Consider the following 7,818-nt stretch of genomic DNA (forward strand, 5'->3'; position numbering starts at 1 on the left):
GGCCAGTGTACATTTATTTTTATGCACCCCAGATTTTTTACAGCACACAAGACAGGGCCAGTGTACATTTATTTTCACTGCACCCCAGAATTTTTACACCATACAAGACAGAGCCAGTGTGCATTTATCTTTACCGCACCCCAGGATTTTTACAGCTTACAATACAGGGCCAGTGTACATTCATTTTCATTGCACCCCAGAATTTTTACAGCATAGAAGACAGCGCCAGTGTACATTTATTTTCACTACATCCCAGATTTTTTACAGCATACAAGAAAGGGCCAGTGTACATTTATTTGCACTGCTGCCTAGACTTTTTAGAGCATACAAGACAGGGCCAGTGTACATTTATTTTCACCTCACCCCAGATGTTTTTCAGCATACAATACAGGGCCAGTGTACTGTACTTTTATTTTCACTGCCCCCAAGATTTTTTACAGCATACAAGACAGGGCCAGTGTACATTTATTTTCACTGCACCCCAGCATTTTTACAGCACGCCATACAGGGCCAGTGTACATTTATTTTCAGTGCACCCCAGATTTTTTACACTATACAAGACAGGGAAAGTGTACATTTATTTTCACTGCACTCTAGAATTTTTGCTGCATACAAGATAGGGCCAGTGTACATTTATTTTTATGCCCCCCAGATTTTTACAGCATACAAGATAAGGCTAGTGTTGTTTTATTTTCACTGCACCCCAGAATTTTACAGTAAACAAGACAGGGCCCGTGTTTACATTTATTTTCACTGCACCCTAGATTTTTTACAGCATACAAGACAAGGCCAGTGTAACTTTTAATTTTCAGTGCACCCCAGAATTTTTACAGCATACAAGACAGGGCCAGTGTACATTTATTTTCAGTGCACCCCAGATTTTTTACAGCATACAAGACAGGGCCAGTGTACATTTATTTTCGCTGCACCCTAGATTTTTTACAGCATACAAGATAGGACCAGTGTACATTTGTTTATCCTGCACCCCAGACTTTTTACAGCTTACAAGACAGAGCCAGTGTACATTTATTTTCACTGCACCCCAGAAGTTTTTACAGCATACAATACAGGACCAGTGTACAATTATCTTTACTGCACCCCAGAATTTTTACAGCATACAATACAGGGCCAGTGTACATTTATTTCCACTGCACCCCAGAATATTTACAGCATACAAGTCAGCGCCAGTGTACATTTATTTTCACTGCACCCCAGATTTTTTACAGCCAGCACCCCTATATTTTCACAGCATACAGGAGGACAGTGCCCCTTCCCCCTGTACAACACAGTGACAGCCAGGACAGCAACACCCATGTACAGCTGCAGCACACCTAACAGCACATGAAACACCAGTGACAGCCAGGACAGCACCCCTAACAGCACAGGTACACCACAGTGACAGGAACAGCACCCCTACAGTGTACACACTGACCCCACCCAACGCCACCACCCACAGGTATGTCTCCCTCCCTCTCCAAGTCTGGAGTGAAAATAGCGGCGACGTGCGGCTGTTTATATGGAATCCAAAACCCGCGAGAATCTGACAGCGGGATGATGACATTTTGCCTCATTCTGGTTTTAGAGTCTGGTGGGAAGTCCCGAGCCGGACTCGGATTCTTGCTCAGAACGGGTTGTTCAGGTGTGGGGTTCGATTCTCTGAGAACCAAACCCGCTCATCTCTAATCTATATATTAGCCCAGATCTGTGACTCCGTGACTCAGTGTATAACACTGGGCAGAGTCACAATGCTGGGCGTAGTCAGAGTCACAGATCTGGGTTAATATATCCGTGGGTGATCCCGGACAAGAGCACCCACGGGCAACGCGGAGTACTCACGGAACCAGCCACCCAGTAACGCTAGCTACCGCAGCCCTCGCAGTAGGTTTAGATACGTTGGGGGCTGTGGAAGCGCTTCTGTACATTGCTGTATTTAAAGAACCACCAAAAATGGCCACCGCCAAGGAGAAGACAGACGCTAGAGGTCACATTTGACCTCTAGTGCCTGTCTCCTTGGCTATGGCCAGTTTAAGGTTTTTGTTTTTACACTCCAATGTATGGAAGCGCTTACGCAGCCCCCAGCGCATCTCAATCCACTGCAGGTGCTGTGGAGGCTAGCAGAATAATTAATTATGCCCGCACCCACCCTCCCATAATTTACTGTGGCTGCGCCCAGGAGACTCCTGGCAACGCACATTAAACCCCTGTGAACGGACATTTAACCCCAGGCAATGCAAATGAAACCCCTGACAATGGACATTAAACCCCTGGCAACGAGCATGAAACCCCTGGCAATGGACAATAAACCCCTGACAATGGACATTAAACCCCTGGCAACGGACATTTAACCCATGGCAACACGCATGAAACAATCAATAAAACACCAGAGAGAAAAAGAAGACTCTTGTGTGGGTGCACTCTTGAAATAGTCAAAAGACGACTGTAGTATAATAATGTTAAAACATAAATTTAATGATATATTAAAAAAATAACAGTTGTAGTATCCAATGAAAACATACAATTAACAAACATTTAAATGAACAATTAACAATTAACAAAATCCGTCCACAAACTGGTCTCTTATTGATTGCTAATGCTAATAATACCCTTTATCGGGGGACCAGATGTGTTGCCCTTAAAGTTCACCAGTCGGAAGGCCTACAGTGCGAGTAGTGTAAGTATGTGGAGATAATACCCTGTGAACATAGGTAAAGAAAATATATATAGTACCCTTGATGGTGAGTAAAGTTAAATAAGACTGTGGACTAGGAATGGAGGTGCTTGAAAGAAAAAGGACTTAAGGATAAGATGGTGAATCTGCTGTCAGTGTTAGGCTCAGAGCATTAAATGCCTCCGGCCTTTACTACACCCGGTCTTCCTGGGGAGTCGCCCAACCCAGTACTGACCAAGCCCACACTGATTCACTTCCAAGATCAGACGATTCGGGCGTTTACAGTGTGGTATGATAGTAGGGGTACAAATACCCTCGTTGCTCTGGTGTCACTGATGAGAGTTCACATGGAAAACAGTATAGAAGTAAATAAAAGAAAAATGATAGAAAAGTAATAAATAAGAAAGAGGTGGATCTGCTGCCAGGGTTAGGCAGAGGCATACAAGCGAATGCCCATTGCCAATGGATCGCTGGTGAGAGTCCTGAATGTGAAAAAAAAGAGGAAAAAATATATTAAGAAAGCGTAGATGAAGATAATCACTTGGGAAATCCAAATATATAAGTGAACTAACTATAATCACAAAATAATGTCTCGCATGGAATATACACCTCAATACATAAATTCTGACCACAAGAGGGCTCTATTATTTTATGAGTAACCTTGAATCAGATATTGAAACATTAAGTAAGGTACACAGAATTATTGTCGAATTGACAGATATTAATGCCGTGTTAATTCCTCTCTTTTTTTCACATTCAGGACTCTCACCAGCGATCCATTGGCAATGGGCATTCACCTGTATGTCTCTGCCTAACGCTGGCAGCAGATCCACCTCTTTCTTATTTATTACTTTTCTATATTTTTCTTTTCTTTTCTTTTATTTACTTCTATACTGTTTTCCATGTGTACTCTCATCAGTGACACCAGAGCAACGAGGGTATTTGTACCCCTTCTATAATATCACACTGTAAACGCCCAACTCCGTCTGATCTTGGAAGCGAATCAGTATGGGCTTTGTCAGTACTGGGTTAGGCGACTCCCCAGGAAGACCGGGTGTAGTAGAGGCCGGAGGCATTTAATGCTCTGAGCCTAACACTGACAGCAGATTCACCCTCTTATCCTTAAGTCATTTTCCTTTCAAGCACCTCCATTCCTAGTCCACAGGCTTATTTAACTTTACATCACCACCATTGCTCAAAAAAATAAAGGGAACACTTAAACAACACAATGTAACTCCAAGTCAATCACACTTCTGTGAAATCAAACTGTCCACTTAGGAAGCAACACTGATTGACAATCAATTCCACATGCTGTTGTGCAAATGGAATAGACAACAGCTGGAAATTATAGGCAATTAGCAAGACACCCCCAAAAAAGGAGTTGTTCTGCAGGTGGTGACCACAGACCACTTCTCTGCTCATATGCTTTCTGGCTGATGTTTTGGTCACTTTTGAAAGCTGCCGGTGCTTTCACTCTAGTGGTAGCATGAGACAGAGTCTACAACCCAGACAAGTGGCTCAGGTAGTGCAGCTCATCCAGGATGGCACATCAATGCGAGCTGTGGCAAGAAGGTTTGCTGTGTCTGTCAGCGTAGTGTCCAGAGCATGGAGGCACTACCAGGAGACAGGCCAGTACATCAGGAGATGTGGAGGAGGCCAACAACCCAGCAGCAGGACCGCTACCTCTGCCTTTGTGCAAGGAGGAACAGGAGGAGCACTGCCAGAGCCCTGCAAAATGACCTCCAGCAAGCCGCAAATGTGCATGTGTCTACTCAAATGACCAAAACAGACTCCATGAGGGTGGTATGAGGGCCCGACGTCCACAGGTGGGGGATGTGCTTACAGCCCAACACCGTGCAGGACGTTTAGCATTTGCCAGAGTACACCAAGATTGGCAAATTTGCCACTGGCGCCCTGTGCTCTTCACAGATGAAAGCAGGTTCTCATTGAGCACATGTGACAGACGTGACAGAGTCTGGAGACACCAAGGAGAACGTTCTGCTGCCTGCAACATCCTCCAGCATGACCGGTTTGGCAGTGGGTCAGTAATGGTGTGGGGTGGCATTTCTTTGGGGGGCCGCAAAGCCCTCCATGTGCTCATCAGAGGTAGCCTGACTGCCATTAGGTACCAAGATGAGATCCTCAGACCCCTTGTGAGACCATATGCTGGTGCGGTTGGCCCTGGGTTCCTCCTAATGCAAGACAATGCTAGACCTCATGTGGCTGGAGTGTATTAGCAGTTCCTGCAAGACGAAGGCATTGATGCTATGGACTGGCCCGCCCGTTCCCAAGACCTGAATCCAATTGAGCACATCTGGGACATCATGTCTCGCTCCATCCACCAACGCCACGTTGCACCACAGACTGTCCAGGAGTTGGCGGATGCTTTAGTCCAGGTCTTGGAGGAGATCCCTCAGGAGACCATCCGCCACCTCATCAGGAGCATGCCCAGGCGTTGTAGGGAGGTCATACAGGCACGTGGAGGCCACACACACTACTGAGCCTCATTTTGACTTGTTTTAAGGACATTACATCAAAGTTGGATCAGCCTGTAGTGTGTTTTTCCACTTTAATTTTGAGTATGACTCCAAATCCAGACCTCCATGGGTTAATAAATTTGATTTCCATTGATAATTTTTGTGTGATTTTGTTGTCAGCACATTCAGCTATGTAAATAACAAAGTATTTAATAAGAATATTTCATTTATTCAGATCTAGGATGTGTTATTTTAGTGTTCCCTTTATTTTTTTGAGCAGTGTATATATATTTTCTTTACCTATGTTCACAGGGTATTATCTCCACATACTTACACTACTCGCACGGTAGGCCTTCCGACTGGTAAAGTTTGCGGGCAACACATCTGGTCCCCCAATAAAGGGTATTATTAGCATTAGCAATCAATAAGAGACCAGTTTGTTGACGGATTTTATTAATTGTTAATTGTTCATTTAATTGTTTGTTAATTGTATGTTTTCATTGGATACTACAACTGTTATTTTTTAATATATCATTAAATTTATATGTTTTAACATTTCAATACTACAGAGTGCACCCACACAAGAGTCTTCTTTTGCTCTCTGGTGTTTAATTGATTGGTTCAATACTGACTCAGGGTGCACCGCCAATACACAAATCTATTGGGATTTATCCTTAATATTTAGTATATTTTGGCCTTTTTAGGCTGATAGGCCTAGTATCAGTGGTTTAGTGCAGTATCCCCCACTCCCATATGTGAACACGCATGAAACCCCTGGCAACGGACATTAAACCCCTGGCAACGGACATTAAAAGCCTGGCAATGTGCATGCAACACCTGGCAATGGACATAAAATTGCTGGCAATGCGCATGAAACCCCTGGAAACAGATATTAAACCCCTGCCAATGTGCATGAAACCCCTGGCAACGTGCATGAAAACCCTGGCAACAGACATTAAACCCCTGGCAATGCACAGGAGATCCCTGACATTTTGCATGGAACCCCTGCCAGCATGCTGGAGACCTCTGGCAACGAGCATGAGATCCCTGACAACAGGCAGGTAATTTAAAAGTAATTAGAAGCCTTACTATGTGGCATCATTTGTAAGGGGCATTATTGTGTGTGGGGCATAAAATGGCGTCAGGACCCCCTACACCACCCGCGGCACCCCCGCACCTGCCCCTACCCCACCCGCAGCACCTCCAGAACCCTTCCCCCATTTGAAACAGCCCCACACCTACTCCTCCATCACCCACGGCATCCCCGCCCCTCCCCCACCCACAACCCATCTGGACCCAATCTGCGGGTGTGGTCCGCAGAAAGGCGTGCAGGGGTAAAGGGGGCATAGCCCCTTGCAACGGTGTGAAGAGCGCCCGTGGGGCGTGATAAGTCACCTAGTATATACCATATGTGTAGTATTGCATGTTAACACATACAGATGTAGCCACCTTTATCTTGAGTGGCTGAGGCGTTTGTCCCGTTCGAGCATACGCAGCGTACTGGGGCGTAGCGAGGCGCGCCTAGTCACAGAGAGGCTATCTAATCGCACGGAGACAGACATTTGACGTTTGGCGTTACCTGTACGTGTAATACCTGCGATCATCAACCAGATGTCGCTTTTTACAATCACCACTGCGCATGCGTGTGGGCTCCCGTAAAATATAATACTGAAATACGTACAGTACTGTATAGTAAGGACTACTTTACTAGTGCGTCTCGTTACGCTGCATCCCGCAGCCAAAGCAACCTAAAACCAGTAGTGTACACTGACGCAAATGGACGTGTTAGAAGTTCATTATTGCCTAATGATATTAGGAATATTGTACAGTATGTTAGCATCCTAATCCCGTAGCCATTTGTCTTAATCAAAACTAATGGATTTATTCATCTGTCTGCGGTGAAGTGGTGAAGTGTTCCGCTTCCTACAGTATACTCAGAGTCCCGTGTTCGATTCCTAAAGTACAGTACGAACGCATGTTAGTTTTTTCCAGACACTTTATTTTTTTTTTAAATCACATAAACCAGGGCAAAGCTGCAGCAGATGTACTGTTAAGGTTCTATGCACCATACGGTACACATACAATTCTGTAGCAGGGCAGACTCAATTGAAATGGCTACTGCCTGTGACTCCATGGAGGCTCTCAGCTATGGAGCAAGTGATGACATAGATTTTGCGGACAACGGGGCAGTGCTGAAGGTGCGTCACAATCCCCTTGCTAAAATACATAGGGGCGATAGGAATAAGTGAGGTCTATGCACATTACGGTACACTGGACTTGATCGCATACAGTAGCACACTGTCAAAATGGCCGTCGCCCCTGAACCCCCACTACGTGGCAGCCAGCGCTCGGAGATGGAGTGAGAGATAGTAGTGGAGTGAGAGATAGCAGTAGTCTTGAAGGCTACGGGGCAATGCTGATGAAGCGTCACAATCCCCTCGCCAAAGCGATAGGGATAAGCGAGGTCTATCATTATGGTACACCGGACTTGATCGCATAGCACACTGTCAAAATGGCCGTCGCCCCTGAATCCCCACTACGTGGCAGCCAGCGCTCAGAGATGGAGTGAGAGATAGTAGTGGAGTGAGAGATAGCAGTAGTCTTGAAGGCTACGGGGCAATGCTGAAGAAGCGTCACAATCCCCTCGCCAAAGCGATAGGGATAAGCGAGTTC

The sequence above is a fragment of the Pseudophryne corroboree genome, chromosome 4, assembly GCF_028390025.1.
Source record: "Pseudophryne corroboree isolate aPseCor3 chromosome 4, aPseCor3.hap2, whole genome shotgun sequence".
NCBI classification, from domain to species: domain Eukaryota; kingdom Metazoa; phylum Chordata; class Amphibia; order Anura; family Myobatrachidae; genus Pseudophryne; species Pseudophryne corroboree.